Source organism: Equus asinus, chromosome 13, assembly GCF_041296235.1.
Source record: "Equus asinus isolate D_3611 breed Donkey chromosome 13, EquAss-T2T_v2, whole genome shotgun sequence".
In the NCBI taxonomy this organism is placed as follows: Eukaryota; Metazoa; Chordata; class Mammalia; order Perissodactyla; family Equidae; genus Equus; species Equus asinus.
Window position 1 is genome coordinate 35,811,778 of NC_091802.1, and position 25,618 is coordinate 35,837,395.

Sequence of the window (25,618 nt, forward strand, 5' to 3'; positions counted from 1 at the left end):
ATGTTATCTCAGGGCCAATCTTCCTCACCAAAAAAAAAAAAGAAGAAATTTTGGTGTAGGATACAGATAATAGACAAATATACAAATAAATATAAATGACACTTGATAGAGGGAGCTTAAAGGAAATACACAGGTGATTGACCTCAGGCAACAAGGCCAGCCCCCTGCCCTCCCCCATCTTTTCTCTCCACCTACGAAGGATGGGAAGTCGCTGGAGTAGACTCTGAACAGCTGGCTGGCTCAGATGCCAGGGAAGAGCATTCAGGGTTAGGAGCCCTGTTTCCAATTTAGAGCAGGGGTCAGGAAGGGCTTCCAGAGGAAGTAACTTCACGCTGAGCCCTCAAGGATGACTTGCAGGTAACTGGGCAAGGAGGGAACAGCACTTGCAAGGGCTGTGTGGTGGGAGGTGATACGGAACATTTGAGGAACTGGAAGACAGCCAGGGTGGCCGGAGAGGAGCAAGTCTACCCAAGTCCAAGCGGGACTCGACTCAGGGGGAGAATCTCAGACCCACGCCTACACCACCACCAGGAAGGAGGCCCTGATTTTACCCTTCATTTAAAAACACGCTTCTTTTGCACTTTGGATTCTGTTTGGGGCAGGTGTTGGGGTGGGGACTTGAGAAACCAAACAAACCACACAAACCCGGTGCACAGCTACAGGAAGAGGGGACACAGGAGACCTGTTGGTTAGGCACTGCTCTGGCTTGCAGCCCATTAAAAACGTAAGCACCAACTACTGTGTCAGCATTGATGGCATCTTCGATGAGCACAAAACAGGTGAGAGATTGAAAGCTACTGCCCATTTCACGGTGGGATGGTTAGGGACACAGCTGGATACAGAATAGGGGCAGGAAATGGGCCAGGCCCGTTTGTCAGGAGCCACCAGGAGGACTTCCTGCCAGTGATGGGCCAGAGGGCGATGCTTCTGTAACGCTGAGCCCAGCGGGCGGGCATCAAGGCAGAGGGCCGGGGGTGCTTCCCCAAAGGAGATTTGCGAGGAGCTGTTCCTAAGTCTGAGTCAGCTGCACGGAGGTGGGAGTGAGCTGGAAGATGAAGTGGGGGCAGGAGACACCTATCCACGGGAGTGGCCCCTCCATACCTTCCAGTTTCAATCCGTGGGCAGTGACCTTAACTGCCGACCTGCCCAGCACGGTCTCAGGTGTGAAAGGATCAGGGAGGCAAAGACTCCACCACTGAGGTCAGAGGCCATTAGGGTGTCAGGGTGAGAGGTCAATGCCTGAACCCTGTGACTAACCCTCTGCCCCTTGGGGTTTCCCAAGGAAGGAGCACACACACACAAGACAAGGGCAACGGGACCCAGTGCAGTACCCATTCATCAACCTTAGTGCGAAGGGGCTGCCCCCACTGCAGAGACTCTCTAGTGAGATAGATCCTGGTTGAGACCGGAGCTCAGGCCAGGAGGCTCAGGGCAGGCTTCACCTCCCAGCTTCTCCAGGGTCTCAGCCATGGGGTCACTGCTGGCTGACTGACCCAACACCCAACAGCCACAGGTGAAGAAGGTGGACCAGGAAGAGAGGACGGCCAGGCCTCCACCAGCTCACCCATCACTGGGACAGTGGCTCCAGGTCTGGCTGCCATGTGGAGACAAAAGGAAAGAGAAATACCAGAGTCTTCATGGAAGAGAGGGAGCATGTTAAGGCCACGAGCCTTTGAAAGTAACCCCATGGGTGAGTAAAGCAAGGGTGAACGACTGTTCTTGGAACTCACCCAGTGCGATGAGCCGCCCTTCCTCTCTTGCCCGCATCCTCTCCGTCTTCCACCTGGTACAACTGAGGAGGTGTCACTCTGATTTAAGATTGTGCTGCCACCGTTGTGTTTGATCCCCACCCTTCGCTCCCCTTCCACCTTCTTAGGAGCTTGATACCATCAATTATGCCTCTCTTCTCCCAAACACTCACCACCTCCTCTCAACTGGACCATTTCCATCAGCATTCAGACACACGCACGTCTCCCCCATCCTAGACAGACAACTAAAGCCTGCCCTCGACCCCACGTCCCCCCTCCATCGACAACTACTGCCTCGCTCCTCGCCTCCAAGTCAGTCTGCATTCTCTGTGTCCGTTTTCTCACCTCCAGAGTCCCGACTCATATCTCACTCTTTCGCACCCTCTGATCCAGCTGCCCACACGTCACTTTGCGACAAACCTGCTAACGCCGCCAGTGGCTGGCATGGCCCTAAACGGCACATCCAGTGGTGGTTTTTCTCCATCTCTCGCAGCATGTGGCCCGCTCCTGTGATATGCCTGTTCCTGGTCTCCATCCACTTCTCTGGTAGCCCCGCCCCCATCTCCTCTCCCCAGGCGTTGCGCATAGGGGTGTGTCAAGGCTGGCATGGCCCCCTCCTCTTCTTGTACATTGCTGCCCCTCCCCCCACAGCCAGAGGTTTTCAGTACCGGCTGCACATTAGAATCATCTGGGGAGCTTTTAAAAAGTACCAGCACCTGAGTGCCCCCTAATTAAATCAGAGTCACTAGAGTGGGGCCAGATGTGGTAGCTTTAAAAGCTCCCAGGCGATTCTGAAGGGGCGGCCAGGGTTTCAAGCCACTGCCCTCGGTGACCCCCAGGACTTCCTGACCACCTACACCCCGGAGCCTTCAGAGCCGTATCTGCAGACCCTGACGCACCCAGAAACACCTTTGCTTGCCCAAAGATTCCAGCCAGACGGCTCCTCCTGTTGGAAGTGGATTCGGCGGTGTCTTCTCAGCTTTCGTAGAAGCTGTTCCAGAGTTGAGCACGCTTATCCCGAAACTAAAGCCGTACAGCTCTCCCTTTTCTCTGTGGACAGTCCGCTTGTGCATTTCCATAATGGACTAATTAGGGAGGACATTTTCTTTCTGACCTAAGATAGACCTTCATAGCAGAACCAGAAACAAGTTTATTATTTTTATCTCTTGAATGTTGAATGGAAAAAATATAGAAGGCTAAAATGCCTACGACCAAATCATGATGCTCTGGTTCAGTTCTCTGCTTCACTCTCCCAAAAAAAAGAAAAATGTTGCTGCTGCCTTCGGCTTCCTGATTCCCTGACCTGGGAACCCGTCCTGCTCCGCCCGCCAGGCTCCCTCCTCGCTGGAGTGGGATTAGGTGTCTCCCCACCCAGAATGCAAGGCCTTTGTAGGCAGGGACCATGTCTTAGTCTGCGCTGTAACTTCCATGCCAGCATGGTGCCCGGCATAGGACAAAGTTTCGTTGAATGAATGAATGAATGAATGAACGAAATGTTACGGGTGTGGCCCACAGAATAAGCCACCACTCAGGTTGGTTCTCCTGAATGGATTCACAAAGAAGAGACAGGAGCGCTCAGCCTAGCAACGATCATTTGGGAGGCAGCCCTCTACTGTCTGCAGAAAGGACACGCTCCCGCTCTGGGCATGAACTTGAGGAGGGTCTTGTGGAGCATCCTGAGCCTGGGATGCACAAGCATCAGCTGGAAGGCTTGTCAGACCCATTCTGACCCCACTGAGATGGGGAATTTGTCTTTCACACACTCCCACTGGCTGCAGACCAGAACCTGGAACGGTCTAGCACTCCCCAAACGCAAAGTTCCCATCACTCGAATACCTGGGAAGTAAGCTGAGGAAAAAAACACTGAAAGGTGGAAATTCACCAGTATCCCAAGTAGGAGACCATTTCTTGGAACCAGACTTGCCCCAGCGCCCCCTGCTGGGCTGGGGAAGCCCAAGTGGGCACAGAAGGGATGCTGGAGACGGTGTCCAGGGGCTCACCCATCCACAGCCTCCCTTGCTGGACCAGGAGACCTCCTGTTTCCCCTGGGACGTTTGGATAAGCCATCTGAATGATGGGGACAAGGCAGGGTTAAAAGGCTTTTCCAGGGGGCTGCAGCCGCTCCCCACTGCCCAGAAGCCCAGTGTCATTTGTGCTCCTGGCTGTGTTTGCCCAGCCCCCAGCATACACCTGCCATGGAGAATCTTCTCTACTCCTGTTCCTTCAAGAACAGACATGGAGACGTGGTATATCCACGCGATGGGATATTATTCAGTCATCAAAGAGGAGGAAGTCCTGCACATACTGTAACACGGATGAATCGTGAAAAGGTGATGCCAAGTGAAAGAAGCCAGACACAAAAGGCCACATAATATATGACTCCATTTATACAAAATGTCCAGAACAGACAAACGCATAGAGATGGAAAGTAGATTAGTGGTTGCCAGGAGTTGGGAGGCATTGGGACTGACTGCTGATGGGTACAGAATTTCCCTTTTGGGGTGCTGAAATGTTCTGGAGCCAGATAATGGTGACGGTTGCCCAATACTGTGAATGTAGTAAATGCCACTGAATTGTACACTTTAAAATGGTTAAAATGGGGTCTGGCCCCATGGCCGAGTGGTTAAGTTCGTGCGCTCCGCTGCAGGCGGCCCAGTGTTTCGTTGGTTCAAATCCTGGGCGCAGACATGGCACTGCTCATCAAACCACGCTGAGGCAGCATCCCACACGCCACAACTAGAAGGACCCACAACGAAGAATATACAACTGTGTACCTGGGGGTTTTGGGGAGAAAAAGGAAAAAATAAAATCTTTAAAATGGTTAAAATGGTGACTTTTATGTTATGCATATTTTACCACAATTAAAAAAAAAGATGTGGTTGCTCATAAGTAAACCGTTTTCTGTGGACACCCCCTGGCTCTGTGAGAACCTCAGAGCTGGGCACCAGTGGTCAGCTTGAAGGCAGAGAGTTCAGCCCAGCGATTGGTCTGGTTCCCCAAACCAGGTCAGCGGCCAGAGCTCTCAGAAGCAGGAAGCACGACTGCCTCGCAATCACTCACGGCTGTGATCTGTTTCTACCCACAGAACACTTCCGACACCAAATATGTGTGTGTACGGGGGAGGGTCCCACACCAACCAATTCTCTGACTCCAGCTGGGTGCCCTACAATTTATTTATTTATTTAGTTAGTTAGTTATTTTGAGGAAGATTAGCCCTGAGCTAACTACTGCCAATCCTCCTCTTTTTGCTGAGGAAGACTGGCCCTGAGCCAACATCCATGCCCATCTTCCTCCACTTTATATGTGGGACACCTACCACAGCATGGCTTGCCAAGCGGTGCCACGTCCTCACCTGGGATCCGAACCGGTGAACCCCGGGCCGCCAAGAAGCGGGTTCACCAACCCAGCCCTCTGAACCCCCCAACCCCATTATTTAGGGGGTTTTATGGAGATACCATTGTGTAGGCATGATAGAGTAAATCATCGGCCATTGGTGATTAACTCAATCTTCAGGCCCTCTCCCCTCCCAGGAGGCTGGGGGTAGGGCTGAAAGTGCCAACCTTCTAGTCATGCCTGGTCTTTCTGGTGACCAGCCCCCATCCCAAAGCTATCTGGGGGCCTCCAGCCACCAGTCTTCTCATTAGCATACAAGACACTCATCATTCTGGAGAACCCAAGGACCTAGAGACTGAGACCAAATATTATAACAAAAGATGATTCTGTCACTCAGGAAATTAGAAAGATTTTAGAACCTCTGTGCCAGGAACAGGAGACAAAGATAAAATATATAGATCTTATTATATCACAATATCACATCCACCATCAACAAATGATATTGAACACCCACTATGTGCTGTGCCAGAGATGGGGGAGGAGAGGGGAGGCACAGGGTGTGCGGGGGTCAAGATTCTATTTGAACGAAGTTAAATTCAAGATGCTAAGTTTTTTTCAAAGGGTATTAATTCGACCCTGTGACTGGACACACCAGGTAAGCAGACTGAAACTCAGAGCTGGAGTCCTAAGTGTGGCAGCCGTAGGTATAAAGATGGGGTTCAAAGCCATGGGAATGGATGTGATCACCAGGGTGGAGAGCAGGCAGAGAAAGGGGCCCAGGCCGGGGACACCACTACATTTAGAGGCAGTGGAGGAAAAACAAGTAAAGGAGATGAAATCCAGCAGCCTGTGACCAGGAGGAAAACCAGGAGCCTGAGGTCTCCTGTCCCCAGTGACGCTGACCTGGGCAGACTCAGCAAAGCAGAGTGCATAGAGCCCCCGTAGGAGCAGGTTGAAGAGACGAGGAGGTGAGCAGGCGGAACAGCGAGCACGCATGAGTCTTTCAGTAGGTTTTGCCAGCGGCACTGGGAGGTGAGGTGTAGAAATGCGTTGCCTCCTAAGGGATTTGTAATGGAGACACTCGAAGAGCAGGTTCATGGGCCCATGGAAATGAATTGATAGAAAAAGAGAAACCAGGGGCCACAATAGTGGTTAATTCCCGTGCTCTGCTTCAGTGGCCGGGGGTTGGTGGGTTCAGATCCCAGGCACAGACCCACATACCACTCATCAAGCCATGCTGTGGCGGCATCCCACATACAAAATAGGGGAAGATGGGCACAGATGTTAACTCAGCAACAATCTTCCTCAAGCAAAAAGAGGAAGATTGGCAACAGATGTTAGCTCAGGGCCAATCTTCCTCACAAAAAAAAAAGAGAGAGACAGAGAAAGCAGCAGCATAGGGACAATGAGGGTCTTGGCAGTGAAGTCCTGGGAAGGAGAGAAGTGGTAGGTGCACCTTTGGAAGGAGCGAGACACCCTAAAGTGTTTCTACACCCCCAGTCTCCTCTTCCTCACCTCCCCCACCCAAAGCTCTTTCTAGGCCACCAGGGTCCCCCGTCACTCATCTCATCGGCTCTCAGTCCCTCGTTCCACAGGTGTTTGTGAAGCACCTGCTGGGGGCCAGGCGCTGTGTTGGGAGCTGATCTCGGCCCCATGGCACTTGCAGAGCCGCAGGCTGGACACAGCAGTCTCAGTACTATCATGAGCGGGGAGAGGGGCTGAGGAGGCACAGGGTGGCGAGCGAGCCGGACCAGGGCAGCCGAGAGCAGCACAGAGGAAGCAGGCTGAAAGGTGAGCCGGAGTCTGGCAGGTGGGCGGGTGAGTGATGAGGGCAGAGGGCAGAGGGCAGAGTGCAAAGGAACCTCTGAGAAACCAAAAGATTAACATGACGGACCGTATTTTAGAGACCAAGGAGGGCGAGGTGGAAAGAAGTGTCTGGAGAGATGGGCAGGAGCCGTGGTGGACAGGGCTGTGTGGTCCATGGTGGGGAGGAATTTGTTCTTTATTGAAGGAAAATCTGTGAAGCCTCTCTTCTTCAACCTCTCTATCCAAGTGATCACCAAGTTGCCTCCAAGATATCTATTGCCTGTCCACTTCTCTCTGTCCTCGTTGTTACAAACCTGGTGCACAATACTACAGTCTTGTCCAGGAGTACCTCCTCTACTCGCTTTATCTCCTTTCTGGCTCCTTGGAGGTCCCTCAGCATCACTGTCACCAGAAGTCATAGCTTTCCCCTCAGCCAACCCCAGGGCCCCTTGGGCTCCTCTCATTGCCCACTTCTTCCAGGGATCTGCTCCAGGATGACAGATATGACTAGATATCTACACCCCCCCCCACACACACACACAACATATTGCTTTGTCTCCTCATGGTCGCAAAGGGGCTGCAGCAGTTCCAGCCTCCCAGAGGGACCACCACACCCAAAGAGAATGGGGGCATTTCTCCCAGTAGTTCTTTCTAGAAGAAGAGAAAGTCCTTCCCAGAGACACCTCCACAGGCTTCCTCTCAGGTTCATTTCTTAAATCAGTCGCTGCCCAGAGGAGAGAAACACCAACCATGATTACCCCACCAGGCTGGGAAGAACACAAAGCCCAGGACTGCTGACACCAGAACAAACCCGAGTTTTGTCAGTAAGAAGGTGGGGACAGCTGTTGTCAGGAAACAACATGTCTCGTTAGTCTCATTAGTGAACTGCGTAATTACAAATCTACTTTCCCTCTGCAGAGCAAATCCATCCTAAAAAATTACCTTTGTTGGATGCCGCAAACATGTCCACCCCGTCCACGGGCTGCCTTCTGCAGTGTCTTTCACAGGAGGTCTGTGCAGACCCCAGCCTGGTCCTCCAGCCCTGGACGTGCTGGCACAGCCATTCTGAAGGTCACAGCGGCTCTGTGCCCAGATCACACATTCGTCTTCCAGAGAGTAATTCCAGGCACCCAGGACTCCTGCTCTCTCGATCTTCTCTTTTCAACATCATTCTGCCAGCAGCTTAGCAGAGATGGAACCGCGATGCGTTTCTCGGCTTAGTTCCACTGAACGCTGTGATCCAGGTGCAGATGAGCACAGCCACGCTCCCAGGCCCCACAGACCCCCTCATCTAACTGGTCCCTAATGGTGGAAGGAGGGATGGAACTTCCCCTTATTAAATAAACAGTTTTGGTGTTGGCTGGGAACTCAGGGAGCCCAGACAGATGTAAAAAATAGATGTTTATATCAGATTTGAGTCATATCCCTCCACCTCTACAGACAGCCGTGTGCTGGTGAATGTTTAACAACCAGTTCTTGTCTATCTATCACCTCTGTCTCTTTCTGTCTCTGTCTCTCTCTATCTATTAACGTCTATCTATATCTATCTATTTACATCTCTCTAGCTATCGATATCTAGCTATCTCTCTCTATCATCTATCTATAATGAATTTTACTCACATAACAGTAATAAATACTCCAGACTCCTCACTTCCTACTCATTCTACTGCACGGCTGGGAATGGTGGATGAGTAAATTCCCTAAAGGAAAATCCGGGTACCGTTGGCAGAAAGAATGCCTGTGTGAACAAACATTAGTAACTCAAAGGGCCTCTGGAGCCGACTCCTGCCCACTCTTCACGCCTTGTTTCACACCCCTCACTCCTCCAACATTGTTCCCAGCCACACAGGACATCTCTCAGTTCCTGGAAGCTGCCTCACCTCTGGGCATTTGCACATCTTACAGTCCTGCTTGGCTAACTCCTACTTATCTCTCAAGAGTTCGTTTAGATACCACTTCCTCCAGGAAGCCCTCTGTGATCCTTAGTCTGGGTTACATAGACCTCCAAGAGCTCCTATATCCATTTATATTTTATTTAACAAGCATTTATTGATCACCACTTTTGTGCCAAGTTCAGCTGCATCACTGTATTATTCTTACCTGTATGTTTCACTAGACCTTATGCTCTGTGGGGTGGGCATCTTGCGTGTCTTCCTCGTCAATATGTCCCCAGGACATTCAACAGTATGTGAAACACAGTCAACGCTCCATATATTTTCGTTGAAAAGAAAGGAATAATTTTTTTGAGGTGAAATTCACACAACATAAAAACAGCCATTTTAAAGCGAACAATTCAGAGGCATTTAGGATAGTCAAATGCTGTACCACTGCCATCCCTATCTAGTTCCATTTTCATCAACCCAAAAGGGAGCCTCGTACCCATTAAGCTGTCACTTCCCATTCCCCAGCCCCAGCCCCCAATCTGCTATGAAAGAATTTTTAAATGAATGGAAGTTTTCCACTTTTGAATTGGATGGATAATTTAGTTTTCTCTCTGAAAAGCCAATAGAAGCGACACTTTCCTTTAAGCCAAGCTGGCCTGTGCTGTGATGCTGGACACCAGGGACTCTCCCCAGGGGCTGAGCTCTGCCGACACTGAGGCCCCAGGGAGAGTGAGTACCTGAGCACAGAGGAGAACCAAGCTCTAAAAACTTAGTGTCTCTCCTCAGAGCCTCACCGTGAACTGGAAACATTCCCATCTGACCGTGGACGGCTTTCTTGGGAGAGCCTAGCTGGAGAACCTTTGCCAGGAAGTTGGGGACTCTGAGGAGGAACCTCAGAAAGGGAGTGGGGAGGGGGTTGGGTGAGGCTGGTGGGGGTGGATGCGAGGAGGCTGACAGAGTGCTCCGCTCATCGGATCCACCACCGTGGGCAAGGGGCGGCCTCGGGCCCTGGGGCCCGCACTCCTGACTCGTGAGGGAGTGGGCCTGGTGCCCCACAGCCCCCTGGGGGATGTGGGGTTTAGCACAAGCAGAATGGGGAATCTAGGCCAGGAGGAGGTGCTTCAAGTCAAACGGGTCTGTGGGAGCAGGGTCGCCTCCCAGAACCGATTTCCTTGGTGCTAAGAGGCAAGGCACCCCCTCCAGAGTCCCCAGGTCTCCCAACATCATCCTTGATGGCCCATGTCACCCTCCCTCCATCTTCATCTTGCCCCCTCGTCGTCTCCCCCAGGGGCCTGGCTTTAAGCTAGCTTCTAGGGAACTGTGGGGAAGTGAGGCAGGCGAGGGAGGAGGAGAAAGGAAGAGAACTTGAGGGGGGAGCGGCAGGGAGGGCCTGTCCTTAAATCTTTTCTGGAAGAGTGTGGAGGAGGGAGGAGGACAAGTGGCGGGGTGGGGATGGGGGTAGGCGGGTGACAAGCGGCCACACTGCTCTGGGCCTCCACCGAGCCTGCCTCCTGTCCCGGCCCCTCTGCTGGGTGCCCTCCCCTGAGAGCAGCCTGGCACACAGACTTCTGTGATATAAAGCGGTTCTTACCATAACCCGGGTTAGTGTCCTGCCTGAGTGTCACTCGACAGTGTGTCTTTTCATGTCAGTAAATACAGTGTGTTCATTTCCTACAGCTGCTGTAACAAATTACCACCAACCTCACGGCCTTGAGCAATGTGAGTTTATTCTGCAGTTCTGGGAGTCAGATCTTAACAGGACTAAGGGTGTCGGCAGGGCGGGGTCCTCCTGGAGGCTCTAGGTGAGTGTAGGGGGCTGAACAGTGGCCCCCAAAAGATATGTCCACGTCCTCATCCCGGGGTCCTGAGAATAGCACCTTATATGGCAAAAGAGTGCACATTACCTTATATGGAAAAGCGTGGGATTAAGCTAAGGATGCTGAGAGGAGGAGCTTCTCTTGGATTTCCCAGGTGGGCCCTAAATGCAGCCACGTGTATCCTTATCAGAGAGACACACGGACAGACGGACAAGAAGACAGAGAATGGAGAAGGCAGTGTGACTGTGTGCCAGAGACTGGAATGATGCTGCCACAAACCAGAGAAAGTCGACAGCCGCCCGAAGCTGGAGGCAGCAGAGCACGGACTCCCCCCGAGCCTGCAGTGGGGCCTGCATTTCGACGCTATGATCTCCGGCTTCTGGCCTCCAGAACTGTAAGAGAATAAATTTCTGTGGTTTTAAGCTACCAAATTTGAGGTCATGTGTTACAGCAATCGCAGGAAACTAATATGGTGAGAATCTGTGCCTAGCCTTTTCCAGCTTCTAGAAACCGCCTACATTCCTTGACTTATGGCCCCTCCTCCATCCTCAAAGCCAGTGGTGTAGCATCTTCTCTCCTCCATGACCTTCTGCCTCCCTCCTAGAAGGATCCTTGTACTACACTGAGTCCACCTGGAGAACCAGGATAACCTCCCCATCTCAAGATCCCGACTTAGTCTCATCTGCAAAGTCCTTTTTACCCTGTAAAGTAACATATCCACAGGATCTGGGGTCTAGGACGAGCACATCTCGGGGGGTGAACCACACTCAGGTACCCGGCTCCAAGGTGTTTTGCAAGCAGTCATCTCTGGAGGTCCCCATTAGAACTTGAGGTCCCTCGAATCTGCAGAAGGACTCAGCGGACTGTGCTCACCTTCTTCTCTTCCCGCCAGGAGACTTGGTCCTCTCCCTCCGATCCCTGCTCTGGAAAGGCCCCTGGGGCCCCTTTGAGTTGGGTGGCAGAGATGCTCACAGGTCTTCAAACCCTGCTTCTGCTCCCCACACTCACTGGAACCCACAGCCCTGAGGGCCTCCCCTCCCTTGGCTGCCTCCCTTCCGTCCTTCCCAGCACCCTCACGACCATGCTCCGATGTCCCCAGACCCCAGCCATCCGTCAGAGTCCACAGGCCTTGGGCCTCCTGCCTTATGGTGGCCATGCTTCCCCAAAGCTCACTCAGAACCACTTCCAGGGTGGCAGTGAGCGAGAGCGTAAGTGGGCCACTGTCCTTGGAATAATCCAGGACAGGACTACCAACAGCCCATGTCACCTTAGGCCACAGTCGGCTGGGGTCAAAGCAATGCAGAGGGAACAAGGGATTCTGGCTCAGCTTCAAGCCCTCCCTTTTTTGGACTCCGATGTGGTTCCTGAACACCTAGCCCCCTCGTTCTCTCTCTGGCAGACACTGTGGCCTGACCAACGCCCTCACCCCCATGTCTTCCTACGAACTGGCCCCCAACTTGGTTCACCCTGCTCCTCAGGGAAGACCGGGACCGCCAAGCCCACGGGCGTGAATTCTAATCGGTCCACAGCCATCGTGCTGGCTCATTTTCCCTGACAAATGACTGATCAGGCATGGGCAGGTGAAGCAGTTCTGGCCAATGAAATGTGAGGCTCCGGAGAAGGATTTTTTTCATCTTTAAAAGGAGACAAAAGCTACAGAAGTTGTGTCATTGCCGGAGTCTGAGGCCTGGCCCTACGGAGCCCGTCTTGAGAGCCCAGGGGAGCAGCTGGGAGGACAGACAGGGACGGGGGCGGGGACAGAAGAGACAAGCAACCAGCCTGTGTCTTGGGGCATGCAGCGGCTGCTTGAACTGGGTTTCTCTTATTTGCATGGCAAGCCCCTCACGGACTCCCCGCTGTGCTGCTGCGGCTTATGCTCTCCTTTGCACTGTCCCTGCCCACCCCTGGCCTGTGAGGCCCTGTTGGCTCTAGGCATCCTTGCAGCAGCTGCTGCTAAAGCCCCCACCACTGGCTGGTTTTGCCGCCCCTCTCTTGTTCTACTCCAACAGAGGGGAAGCAGCCACGGCAAAGGTCCACAGAGCAGCGTCACCAGGTGTATACACTGGTTATGAAATGGTTAAGCCTGGGCCACTGGTGGGTGGGGGGAGGGGAGGGGAATTAACGTGGAGTTGATGGCTCCCCGCACAATGGGGAGACCTTTCTAGTTGTCACTGGACTGGAAAGTTGTTCTCTTCCTGCCATAAGTCAGGGTGGTCCACACAGCCCTCCTGTGGCTGGATGTGGTGCAGAGACAAAGCAGAGAGGAGCCCCCATGGGTCACCGGAAGCCACAGCAGGGCCTGTGGGAGAGACACTCTTCCCCACACTCGCTAAGATGGGTTAGCAAGAGCAGCCCAGAGCCTCAGAAGTACGGTGAGGGGCTCCGCAGGTAATGGGGTCTGGATGGGAAGAAACGTAGCCCAGGAGGCTGTCTGCTCTGCACTCAGTGTGACCAGCCAGGAGCAGGATGCTGAGGACGAAGAGAACTCCAGAGGCTTCGACTGGAGGGGGCCTCCCCTCGGGCTCCTTTGCCGGGCCACGGTGGTTCTTTCTGTGGCAGGGTTTCGACTTAGGACCAAAACTGCCCTCCTGGTAACTTGGAATGGTGTAACTACTAGTGTGCACATGTGCTCAGCTGTGCAGTATCATTTACAACGTGGGCCAGTCACTCTCCTGGAATCGTAGTCACCGAGTCCCCAGGCAAGGCTCATCAGCTATCCTTGACCACCCCCTTCCCTCTCTCCGCCTTCCGGCCAGTCACCAGCTCCCCTGGAGTCCGCCTAGGAAAACACACCACACAAAGATGTGCACACGCAGACACACAAACACAAACCCATGTACACGTATAAAGACACATAGATACATGCACACAAGTACACACATACACGTTTACATATGCACACTGATAACACAAACACACACAAATATAGGTACACATCCGTGTTGAAACACACACATGCACATACAGACATAGATATGCACACGTCCTCCCATAAGGCATATACACTAGAACCATGTGAAGTGCTGGTTAGAAATGAAGATTCCTCCACCTCACCCCACCAAGCCTGGAGGACTAGGCGGCTGAGTGAGGCATTCTGAACCCTTCTTTTTAATGCCCTAGAGCTGCTCCTGCGCCACGCAGCGAGCACGGCTTACAAACAGGCCTCTGGACAGCCTGGCATTTTCACAGTCTCCATTCCGAACCACCAGCCTTGACTCACCTTCCCGGTTTCTAAATTCCTATTCGTTTTCCCTCAACAGCTTTGTTCTACTGGAAACTGACCCTCGGCCTCACGTCTCTGGAAGTTCTGATCTTCCCTCATTCCCCCAGTTCAGACTGCAGCTCTGGCTCCAGAAGCATCGAGGTCCTGGAGAGGCACGAACTCGGAAGTGTGGACCCCGATGTACTTACCTCACTCCCCCACGCAGGGTTTTCATCCCTTGGGAAACCTGCCAGGGTCGCTTGGCTGAGAAAAGGGATCCAGTGAACTGAAAGAGCGGTGCCGAGTCTCACCAGCCCAGCCCGGGCCCCTCTCCTGGCCTGATACACAGGCTGTCATTCGCCGGGAAGCCTCTCTGGGCGTGTGAATCAGCTGGAGTCCTCAAAGTTTAGGCACCTCTCCCTCCCAGTCCCGAGGCGGAGGTTCCCACTCTTGCGTGTGCAGGATATCCCCTGGTGGCTCTGCAGGGCCCTGGCCGCGCAGGCAACAGATGGAATCTCGGCAGCTGGAGACTCAGGCGTGTGAGCCGGGAACCCGGCCAGGCCCTGTGGGATCATCCCTCTTGGTGCACAGGACACCCAGTGACGGTCATCAGTGCACCAGTGTCAACTGGATCCCCAGGGGGTGGGAGCACATGGTACTGACCAGCGAGGGCCTCTCAGAGGCCAAGGCCACCTCCTTTCTCTGAGGCTCCCAGTCTGTTTTTTTAAAAATCAAGAAATATCAAAATAGGATTTCTAAAACTGGCATATTCTACACGTTCTTTTTATTAAGTTAGTACTTCTGACGCGTACCCATGCAAGTGATGAAATATTTTATTTCTCTGCCCAAAAGACCAAAAAGATTGATGTAGTTTCAAGTGATGCAAAATGTCAGAACCTTGCAGCAAAATCACATTAATTTTGCATTTTCGGTAAGACAATATTATCCTAATTACAGTTTAATGACAACCGTGTGTCACTGTACTTTAGTTTCCTGTGGCTGCTGTAACAAGCCACCGCAGGTGTGGTGCCTTCAAACAGCAGAAATGTATTCTCTCTCACTCTGGAGGCCACAAGTCTGAAATCAGTTTTCGCTGGGTGAGGCTCCAGGGGCGAGTCCCTTCCTGCCTCGTCCGGCGTCTGTCGGCTTCTAGCTCCCTGGCTGCATCACGCCAGTCTCCGCCTCTGTGGCCGCGTGGCCTTCTCCTCTTCTGCGGTAATGTCCCCCGCTGCCTCCCTCTCATAGGAGTCCTTGTGGTGGCATTTAGGGCCCACCCAGATAATCCAGAATAATCTCCCCATCTCAAAATCCTTAGCTTAATCACATTTGGGGCCAGATAAGGTAACATTTACAGGTTTTAAGGGATTAGAGCCTGATTTCTTTGGGAACCGTTATTCAACTCACCACATACTGGTAATCTATAGATTTAAATCTTTTAAAAATATTTACACCAGAACAGTGCTATGCACAGATAACGACAGGATTAGTAAACATTATTAACTCACACAGGTGCTGTGATCCAGGGGCAGAGCATCAATTCAAGGCTGTGAGAGAACACTCCTGTCCAGCCAGTGCCTCTCTGCTTCTGCGTGGACAACCTTGCTTAGAGGGACATCCAAAAGCTCTGTGGGAGGCCTTCCGGAAACATGAGGGCTCAGTCAAATGACACTCCAGTATCTCCACCCCCCGATCACCCTGTGATGGGCCCGTGGCCTGTGTTCTGTGGGTGCCTCACCTTCCCCAGGCAGGGGATCCATGTGGGGACCTACTCACCCCCTCACTGGAGTCTCGGTGCTTCAAGCCCCGACATGTTTGTCTGAAGTCAGCCTATGTTATTCTTGCTATTCTTATCGTGCTGAAATACACATAACATCAATTTTACCATTTTAACCATTGAAAAATTTACAAATCAGTGGCATCAAGTACATTCACAATGTTGTGCAACCAGCATCATTACCTAGTTCTAGCCACTCACTGCACCTCCCTCCCTCAGGCCCTGGCAACCACTAGTCTGCTGTCTCTCTCTACGCATTGGCCTATTCTGGATATTTCCTATAAAAGGAATCATACGATGTTGGCCTTTTGTGTCTGGCTTCTTTCATAGCACAATGTTTTCAAGGTTCATCCATGTTGTAGCACGTATCAGTACCTCATTCCTCTTTATGCCTGGACGGTATTCTGTTGTGTATATGTAGGACATTTTGTTTATCCTCTCATCAGCTGGTGGACATGTAGGTTATTTTCTACTTGTGGCTGTTCCCAACTGGAACCTCAGAGCCCCCCTAGACCCTGCATCTGTCACTCCTGAATGGGGCAGCAGCGCTGCCTGTTGGTTCAGGAACTTCTGTGCCAAATCGAACAGGGCTTGACCTTAATCCGATGTGGAGAGAGAATGTGGCCCTGGCAAACCAGGTTCCTTGGTGAACGGCACAACCACCTGTTGGTCTGCCTTCTCTCGGGGACTGCCTCTTCCCTTCCTCCAACCCTGTGGTCCTAGTGGGACTGCCTTGCCATCCTAGAGTCCTAACTGTTACAGGGCGCCGCCACTCTTGGTGTTTCCCATGAGTGGAGGAGCCAAGTCTGCAGGGGGAGAGAACAAACCACAGGGGGAGAGAGAAGCAGAGCTGAGAGAAGAGAGTCCCACTGGGCTGCGGGTCCTGGAAGCCGCTGTGTGGGATTTCCTACAGTTTGTTGGTTGATTCCAGTAAATTCCTCTTTCTGCCTAAACTATGTCATATTGGATTTCAACCCAAAGAATTCTGACTGTGGCATCAACAGCCCTCTGCCACCACAAGGCCTGGTGTTCTCTGAAGTGGAGAAAACGGGGAGCTCCACCTCCGCCCAGACTACCACCGCCTCGATGGAGTGACTCTGTGGGATCCTAGGTGTTTTCATTGAACTTTGAACTGTCAGGATGATCTTCATAAAACAGGGCCTCAGGGGCATGCACAGCCCGGAGGTCAAGAATGCAAGAAAGTTTCCCAGTTACTTTTTGGATAGCTTGCTACCTGGTCATCAACCCTCAGCTATGGGATGCCCCCACCATCCCCCATGTCATTTAATGGGTGACAAATGGGATCCTACAAGGGGTCACCATCCACCTGGAGGACATCTTTGGGTACTGCCCAATGTCACCTGGAAGGAGTCACTGGCTGGGCAGCATGGCCTCTGAGCCAGCCTATGCCAAGGCCTGTGTTTCCCAATGCAGACCTCCCGGGCCCTGGCGTGTCTAACCAGGGCTCCTCTGGAGTGGAACTGGGCTCTGACACTTCCAAGGTGGATTCCCCACCAGGTGCCACCATCTACGTCTGATCTGCTATCTTCTCCACCACCTCCTCGTAACAAATTGTGAAATCAGAAAGTACATGTCTTCCCTTTGGAGGTAAGAAATGCAGAATGACAATTATAGAAATCTCTTTTGTTCAGTCTTCTTTAAAACGGAACAATTTCCTTGGCCCCAAAAAAGAAGTATTGTGGTTATTAAAATAGTGTGGTTACTTCACGCTAATGAGAAAAGCTGAAGAATATTAATGAACTCATGGACTCCACAGAGCCCTGATTATCTGACTCATCAGGCAAACATCCCAAGTACAATTAAATTAGATTCTTCTCTGGCCTTTGTCATAAGAGATTTTCTCTGAGTGTCGTCCAGCCACTCCATATAAAAAGATGAAATTTTCTTGTCATTTTTTTCTACACAGTCTGTCTTTCCCATGTAAAAGATAAGCCTTAATATCTCTGTGCCTCAGTTTCCTCATCTGTAAAATGGGATGATAATACTTACTCCATAGGAATATTTTGAGGATTTAAGAATTATCAATCACTTAAGAACTGTGCCTGGAACTTAGAAGCAATAAAATATATTTTGTCATTATCATCACCATCACCAGCATTATAAATATTAAGCTTGTAAAACACATCTTAGACAACTGAGTGAAATCATAAAACACGGGTGGTACAGGATGCAATGATGGTTCAGGAATTATGTCTATCGCCGATCACTTCAGGCGTAAACAAGCTCAGCAAACTCGCTAGATTCCTGCCCTTCTTTGTTTTTTCCATCTAACCCAGATTCCTTTGTTTCACATACTAAGAAAGACCCAGCAGAGAAGTAATTCAGGCTGCTATTCTTCTCTGCAGATACCGTTTTAGAATAAAGGTGCTTCTGGCTGTTTCTGAATTTTAATGAAAGCAAAGCTTTATTTCTTCCACTCAGACTCTGCCCCAGGCTGCAGCCCTTCTCCTGGCTCTGGTGATTGCCAAGCCAGACCCATCAGAACCTCCCTGAGGCTTCTCTGCCAAGGCTGTCACCTCTAGGTGATGGGGCTGGAGGACACGGCCTGGAGCTGCTGAAGGCATGGAAGCGGGGGCGTCGCCTCCCTGACTCCAGCTTCCGAGGTCTTCAGAGACACCCCCGTTGCTGCCACTCTCTGGGGCTTTCCTCAGTGTCTCTCCAATAGAGCCCCCTTGTTTTGTTTTAACTGATTTGAGTGGCCCTTGTGTCAAAGATACCCAACATTTCTAGGCTTCCCCAGAGACAAGAGAGCCTTCATCATCATTTTTGAGCCCCTGCCACCGCAGCAGCCAGCCTCCTCAAGAAGGAGGGATGTCCAGCCTTAAGTGGCAGCCACAGGCCGCCAGCAGCTGAGAAACCCATTCCTGTCTGCCCTCCTTGGTGTTCTCTGAGCCAGCCTCGCCTAGGGTGGTGTCTTTTGTGCATTGGCAGGGACGTAAGATCACAACAGGCTTCAAACACAGGGGTACCACCTCTTTGGAGAAAGGTGGTCCTAGCTGAGGTCAACATCCCAGGTAGGAGCAAGTAGGCCAGCTTCAAGGGTGGACAAAGCACTTTACAGGGACCTAGCTCCCCAAGATGGGACATCAGGCCACCACAGCCTGGTCATCTGAGGAAAGTGACTTGGTTTGTGCCTAGCGAAATGGGCACTGTTCTCCAAGAAGTTCAGGTTCCACGTCTGATACAGGCCGGGAGCTGAAACTGCTGAACAGGTGTCAGACTAGCTGGAGACGGCAGCTGAAGATCCTGTGGCCTGCAAGCTTTGTGGTTCTCTGTATTATCAGGGTAAGTTAATGCTGCAACAAGTCCAAGAATAATAATGGCATAAACACAGTTGAGTTTATTTCTCACTCATATTGACAGTCCCCGGCAGGTCCAGTTCTGGCAGGTGGGGGTGGAGCTCTTGGCCACACAGTTCTTCAAATGCAGACTCTGTCATCTTCAACACATGGCTTCTGAGACCTCCTTGGTGTTGACATCCAGTAACGAAAGGGGAGAGGGCACAAAGGACCAGGAAAGTGAGCGAGCCTTTTATGGTTACAGCAGGCCTAGAAAAATGGTCACATCTCGTGGGCTGAGACTCATGGCCACATCTAACTGCAAGGGAAGCTGACAATGCAGTCTAGCTACGTGCCCAGAATAAAGAGGACACCAGTTTGGAGAGCAGCTAGCAATCCTTGTCACACCGTCCAACTGTGGCGGTCATGGATGTGAGGGTCACCTGTGTGCAGTGTCCATGCTTCTGAATTCCAGAGCCAGCCTGGCAGCCTACACGGCGGTGGCTCTGGGAGCACCAGACTATAATTTCCACAGGTTGTACCACCACCATCCCAGCCTTCAGGGAAGGCTGCCTCCTCAGTGCTTACTCATCAGAGGGCAATTCTGAATCGCCCTCCCCAATTCTGGATGCTCCAATCTTCACATGGCTCCAGGTCTACCACTTGGGACCCTTGACCCTGACCGAGGACTGACAGCCCCTGTAGGGTAGCGTGGCCAAAGATTTTCAGATAAGCCCCCCACCCACACTCCACTGCCTCCATGGATATCCCAGGACCCTGACAGCCGTGGCCCCTCGTGAAGATGGCACCTTCCACCAACTCTGCCAACTCCGGCCACTGCCGCTCACTCGGCAGAAGCTTTCTCTCCATGAATGATCCAGCCACCTGAAGTCCCAGTTCCTATGCCGACAGGACAAGCATTGTCACCCAACAACCACTCACTACCCAACAACCAGTGACCAAAGAGAGCTTCTCAGCACATCCTTTAGGAGTCGGGGCAACAGTGGGATGCAGCTTGGGCTACAGGCAGTCCTGACTTCAAACCCCTTCTCTGCCACTCACTAGCAGGGTTTCTTTGCTCAAGTCGCTCACCTCTGCGAACCTCAGCAAAATGGGAGGAGTAATATCCCAGGGGGGATTCAGAGAGACCCGTGAGATCGGGCACACAAAGCTGGAGCACAGTGCTGGGCGCGCAGTGGGCCATCAGTGGTGGTGGCCGTTATACCAGGGGACTCTTTGCTGCTACAGTATGGCACCTTAGAACGTGGAGGCAACTGTCCACGCGGGCCTCTGCCCAGAGCGAACAGTCGCCAAGCAGCCGCGGCTCCTGCCCAGCCAGAGACACGGCTGAGGGCCCTACCCGCAGCCCTCCTCCCCGTCTCCTTTCCCCTTCTGCACTGCACTCCTAAAGACACGGGCTCAGGCTTCTCCCTTCTCGCTGCATCTCCCCAGATGAACACACCCCCTCCCAAGGGGTAGATGGCCACCGACATGCCTGGACTCCCACATCATTCCCAGTGCCCAGCAGCCTGCCTGGTTGAATTCATGGACTGAACCAAGGCTTTATGCTGCTTAAGACCCATCAAGGCCCTGCCATTGCTTAGAGGATTCAACACAGACTCCTGGGCCCAAGACTCCATGCCATCAGGCCCTGCCTGCCTCCTCCGCCCTGTCCTCAGCCCTGCCCCTCACCTTGGCTCTTCCAGCCCTGCCGAGTGATTGGCATCCTTGAAGGGCCCCGGATTTCCCAGGTCTCCATTCTTCTAACTTGCAGAAGAACCCCACTCACCCCTCAATGTCATCCCAGATGACAGCTCCCTGCCTCTCCTCCCACGGGCCCTCCCTCCTGTGAATGTTTTTATCCAGAGCATTTCTCCTTGTTGTCACTTTGCTTTTGTCCCCATCCAGACTGCATCTGGTATATGATAATGGTGGTGAATTAATGATCAAGCCTAACTGGGCCCTGAGGTGGCCCTGAGGAGACCCAGTGCCTGTCTTAGGTCCTCCTGCTAGAACCCGCCTGGAGCTGAAGGGGCTGCGCCCTCCTTCCCCACCCTGCTCCCCCGCAGCCTCCCCAAGGCAAGCCAGACTGGCTAGGGACTGTTGGTCAGGAAGCTCAGGCCACAAACCATGGCTCCCTCCTTACCTTCTTCTCTCAAAAGCAGAGCACCAGTGCCACCTCCTTCCGCACGTTCCTGGGATGGAATTCAGCAGCCCCTGCCACCAAGACATCCTTGCTGAGGTTGGGGGAAATTACAGGCTGGTGAGCAGCAAGCCCAGCACTCTAAGCTGCATGCTGTGCATTACCAGCACATTCTCACTCACAACATCGTCCTGGAGGGGAGTCATGCCCAGTCCTGGGCTGTGAAAGCACCCACAGTTCCCTGCTTGGCCAGGTCTGCAGTTGCCGGGGGCTCTGGGGAGGACGCCACAGTCCAGAGGGTGTTCAGGGTGGGTGTTGTTAGGGAAAAGCAAATTCGCTCACAGCATGTATGGGGTGAACTGTGTTCCCCAAAAAGATACGTTGGAGTCCTGACTCTTCGTACTTCGGAATGCATGCATTGCTCTGAGGAGAGCGTCCTTAGCTTTTGTCTGGTTCTGAGGGGTCCATTACACCAGAAGTCAAGACCTCTGGGTCAATCCCCTTGCTCAGAGCACCGGGCACACTGCCCGCTTTGGGCTGAGCATCTTTCCTGGGTTTCCACTCACCTTACATCTTGCTCTGAGTTGCATTTACCGTGTGGTACTGTGGTGGCCTGTCTTCCATGCCCTTGGAGGAAAGGGACTCACTCGGGTGCATCCTTGTACCCCCTGCCTGACCCAGGGTCGTTTGTGAAATAGGGTACTAGCATTCCTTCTCTACCCACCCCTCTACCCTCACTCTCCTCCTAACTCCTTCTCAGCCCCCTTTGCTGCCAACTTCCCTTCATCCCCTTTTAAGCGCTGGTGTTCCCCAGGTCCCACCTGGGTCTCTTTCCGCCTCACGCCACCCCTCTCCCAGCTCTGGTCCCTCTGTTCCCACAGCTTCTATTCCACTTTAGTGAAGGTGACACCAGCTGCTCTGATACGCAAACCCAAGGTTTCAGTGGCTTAACGTAATAGTGTCTTTCTTCATATAAAATCCAACTGGCGTTCCACAAAGTCATCAAGGGATGAGCCCCTGCCATCTGTAACTGGCCTCCACAGTGGCCTTGGGCATCTGCATCCAGCCAGCAGCCTGACGGCGTGAGAACATGGAGACTCGTGAGGGAGGTGTTACAGGTTTTTGTGGTAGACACTACATCACTTTCACTCACCCTCCATTGGCCAGAACTCCGCCTGTCTTAGTCCATTCAGGCAGCTGTAAGGGAATACTATAGACTGAGTGGCTTATAAACAGCAGACATTTATTTCTCACAGTTCTGGAGTCTGGCAAGTCCAAGATCAAGGCACCGGCAGATTCAGTGTCTGGTGAGAGCCCACTTCCTGGTTCACAGACGGCTCTTCTCACTGTGTCCTCACATGACGGAAGGAGCGAGGGAGCTCTCTGGGGTCCCTTTTACAAGGGCACTAATCCCACTCACGAGGACTCCACCCTCATGACCTAGCCACCTCCCTAAGGTCCCACCTCCTGATACCATCCCATTGGGGGCTAGGATCTTCACATATGAATTTTGAAGGGACACTAACATTCAGTCCATAACACCACCTGTGGCCACATCCAACTGCAAGGCAGGCAGGAGACATGGTCTAATGGCACACCCGGCAGCAGACGGGTTAGGGCAGGTAAGCAGCTGACTAGTCCCTGACACAGGCTGTCCATCTGGTCACTGGAGAGCCATTTCACTCTTCCCCTCACACGTGGCACACCCTCATCGCTCCCCAAAGAGACAGCCACGTCCTGTGCCCTCACTGTCTCCTGAGACCTCCGCCACAGGCCGGGGACCTCCAGGAGAGGCACGGTTCTCTCTCCAGGTCCCATGTGGTTCCTTGTGATCTGGAGACCAATGCACTGTAAGAACAAGTTATCTGTGTCCTTCCCTCCCCCTGCCCCCACAACACACACACACACACACACACACACACACACACACTCGCTATTCAGTGTTAGGACTCAGACAGCATAACCACAATACCATATCCCAATCAGAAGAAGAACGGAAGATGCAAATCAGACTCTGACCCCAGCAATTGTGAAATCTTGCTGGGCAGCTGGGAAAGCCCCTGCCGGGGGTTCTGCTCTTGGGGGAATGCCCCGTCCTGTCCTCTGTGGCTGCCGGCTCAGGGGTTCCTCTCGCCATTTTGATCCAAGGCCTCATTTGAAGTAGATATTGGGCATACACCCTCCTCGGGCGCTGCTAATCTTTTGCAGTCTACAGCTCCCGCTGGTAGAAGTTTTGAGGCCTGCAGTGGTTTTAAGGCCCAAAGGGTCAAAGCCTTTTTTTTTTTTTAGTTCAGGCTTCTGGCTTTATCTGACAACACAGTTCCCTCAAAACCTAAAAAGGCTCCTCATCTCTTTCCTTCCAGTCAGTTTCAGGTGCCAGTGACCACATGCAAAATTCATTTTGAGACATAGTTCTCCAGATTGATTGTTTTGCTTGCAGCCCTCAGGCCGTTCTCTCTCTCCCTGTACTGATGGGGATCTTGAGGCGGGATCCTGAGGCTGGGCCCGGGAGCGGAATGCTGGCTCACTCTGACCTGGCACAAGGCTCAGGCCTACTGGCCTCTGCCGCTTGAAAGGCTTGTTAAATGTGATTTCCCTCTGTTTGGCGTCTAGAAGCAGTCAATTTTCCCAACCAGAGCCCCAAACTTCTGGAATCTTTCTATTTCATTTTAGTTTTGCTTGCAAATCAGCCAGTTCTTGTCTGGACTCATCATATTCTTCTAATACTTTGCTAACTGCTGCCTGTAACAACCGAGGCTCGTTATGACAATCTGTTTTACAACCTCTTCCCGAGGAGTGACAGGCTCAGAGGACAGCCAGCCTCCTGGTCTCAGGCAACTGTTCTACTAAATGTGTCACCCTTGCAGAGCATGGGCCTCCATATTTCCAGACCTCGACAATGGTTTCCTCCTCACCTACGAACCAATGCCAAACATTGTCGATTTTCATTATGGTAACACCCCACTCCTAGGACCAATTTCTGTCTTAGTTAAAGGAATACTAACCTGTATAAGAGATAAACCTGCAAATTTCATTTGCTAAACACACTAAAAGTTTATTTTTTACTTCCTGTGAGGGATTAGGGATCTCTGCGCCTCACAGTCCTGCATGAGTCAGACAGATTGAGGCTTGGCCTTTTTCAATACATGGCATCAGAGCCGGCCCGTGGTGCAGCGGTTAAGTGCGCACATTCCGCTTCGGTGGCCCGGGGTTCGCCGGTTCAGATCCCGGGTGCGGACATGGCACTGCTTGGCACGCCATGCTGTGGCAGGCATCCCACATATAAAGTAGAGGAAGATGGGCATGGATGTGTGCTCAGGGCCAGTCTTCCTCAGCAAAAAGAGGAGGAGTGGCAGCAGTCAGCTCAGGGCTAATCTTCCTCAAAAAAAAAAAAAACAAAAACAAAATCAATACATGGCTTCTCAGAACCTGAAACCTGGACATCAGAAACCAGGCATCAAATAGAAAAGAGCAGAGCAGATCAGGGGTTGGCCTGTTTCATAGACAAAGGTTTCTTGGGACACTTCAGACCCATTTGTTTACATATTGCTATGGCTGTCCTCATGCGACAATGGAAGAGTAGGTTAGTTGCAGGAGAGAGTATATGACTCACAAAGCCCAAACTAGTGACTATCTGGCCCTTTACATAAAAAGTCTGCCAACCTTGCTGTGGGGGATCAAGGGCTGAGGGTAGATGGGCCAGGCCTGGAAGTGCCATCACATTCCATCAGCCAGAACTCAGCCACGTGGCCCCGCCACTGTAAGGGAGGCTGGGAAGTGTGTCCTCAGTGTGTCCCCGGAAGGCAAGGAAACAGGCAGGGCTGTCATTTGGCCAGTCTCTGCCACAAACACCCTGCAGGCCCTGGTGGCTTCTGACTCAGCGTTCTCTCCTAAACTCTAGATCCATATTTATAGCAACGTGCCAGACTTCTTCCACTTCACGTCCTCAAACAGAACTTGATCCCTTTTCCTCCAAATCTGTTTCTCCTTCTGTGGTTTGTAATTCAGCTCACAGTTCATCATTCACTCAGTCGCCCCCACTAGAAACTCCAGGATTTGCCCATGACCTTCCTCATCCTCAGCCTTGAGACCCACGCTCTCCACGGGCCTTTGAACTTATGTTTCCCAAATCTTCCCGCGACTTCTCTGTACCCTGCCGCAGCTCTGGTATTAGCCTCCTAACCTGTTGCCATGACTCCAACCACCCCCAAAGCTTTCATGCAATTGTCTGAGGCAGCTTCTTCAAAATCTAGTCAGCCTAAACCACTCGCCTGGATGAATTTCTTGCTGTCCCCAAGGACATAGACACATCACCTGAGGTTACCCATCTGCAATGACACAACTGAGATGGGAACTTTAGTTTATGAGCCTTCAAAGACCCATTGCTCCACTCCCCCATTCTTTGCAGGATAAAGCTCCAGGAAGCACAAAGAAAATTCTTTGCATAGCAGAAACTCTTGAACCAGGACAAAGTAAGCAGCTTCCTTTCCACACACTCCGAGAAGAATTTGCCGTGGGCCGAGCGGCTTCACTCTGTGGGAACATGGCCATGCTCCTCTCCTGGCTTCCCTGGCCCCTTACCTCTCCACTTCCACCTGTTCTGTCCAAGATTC

At 52.1% G+C, this 25,618-nt stretch overlaps 2 long non-coding RNA genes across 2 annotated transcripts; one reads left to right on the forward strand and one right to left on the reverse strand.

Moving 5' to 3' along the window:
* Positions 1–664: 664 nt before the first annotated feature.
* Positions 665–4,571, forward strand: LOC139040038 (uncharacterized). Its single transcript, XR_011493790.1, has 3 exons — positions 665–779; positions 1,508–1,690; positions 2,588–4,571. It is a non-coding gene; the product is annotated as an uncharacterized lncRNA (long non-coding RNA).
* LOC123276265 (uncharacterized) lies at positions 4,385–14,349 on the reverse strand. The gene is made up of 4 exons (XR_011493789.1): positions 13,999–14,349; positions 8,988–10,979; positions 7,830–8,120; positions 4,385–4,522 (listed from the first exon to the last, which is right to left on the reverse strand). It is a non-coding gene; the product is annotated as an uncharacterized lncRNA (long non-coding RNA).
* Positions 14,350–25,618: the final 11,269 nt, after the last annotated feature.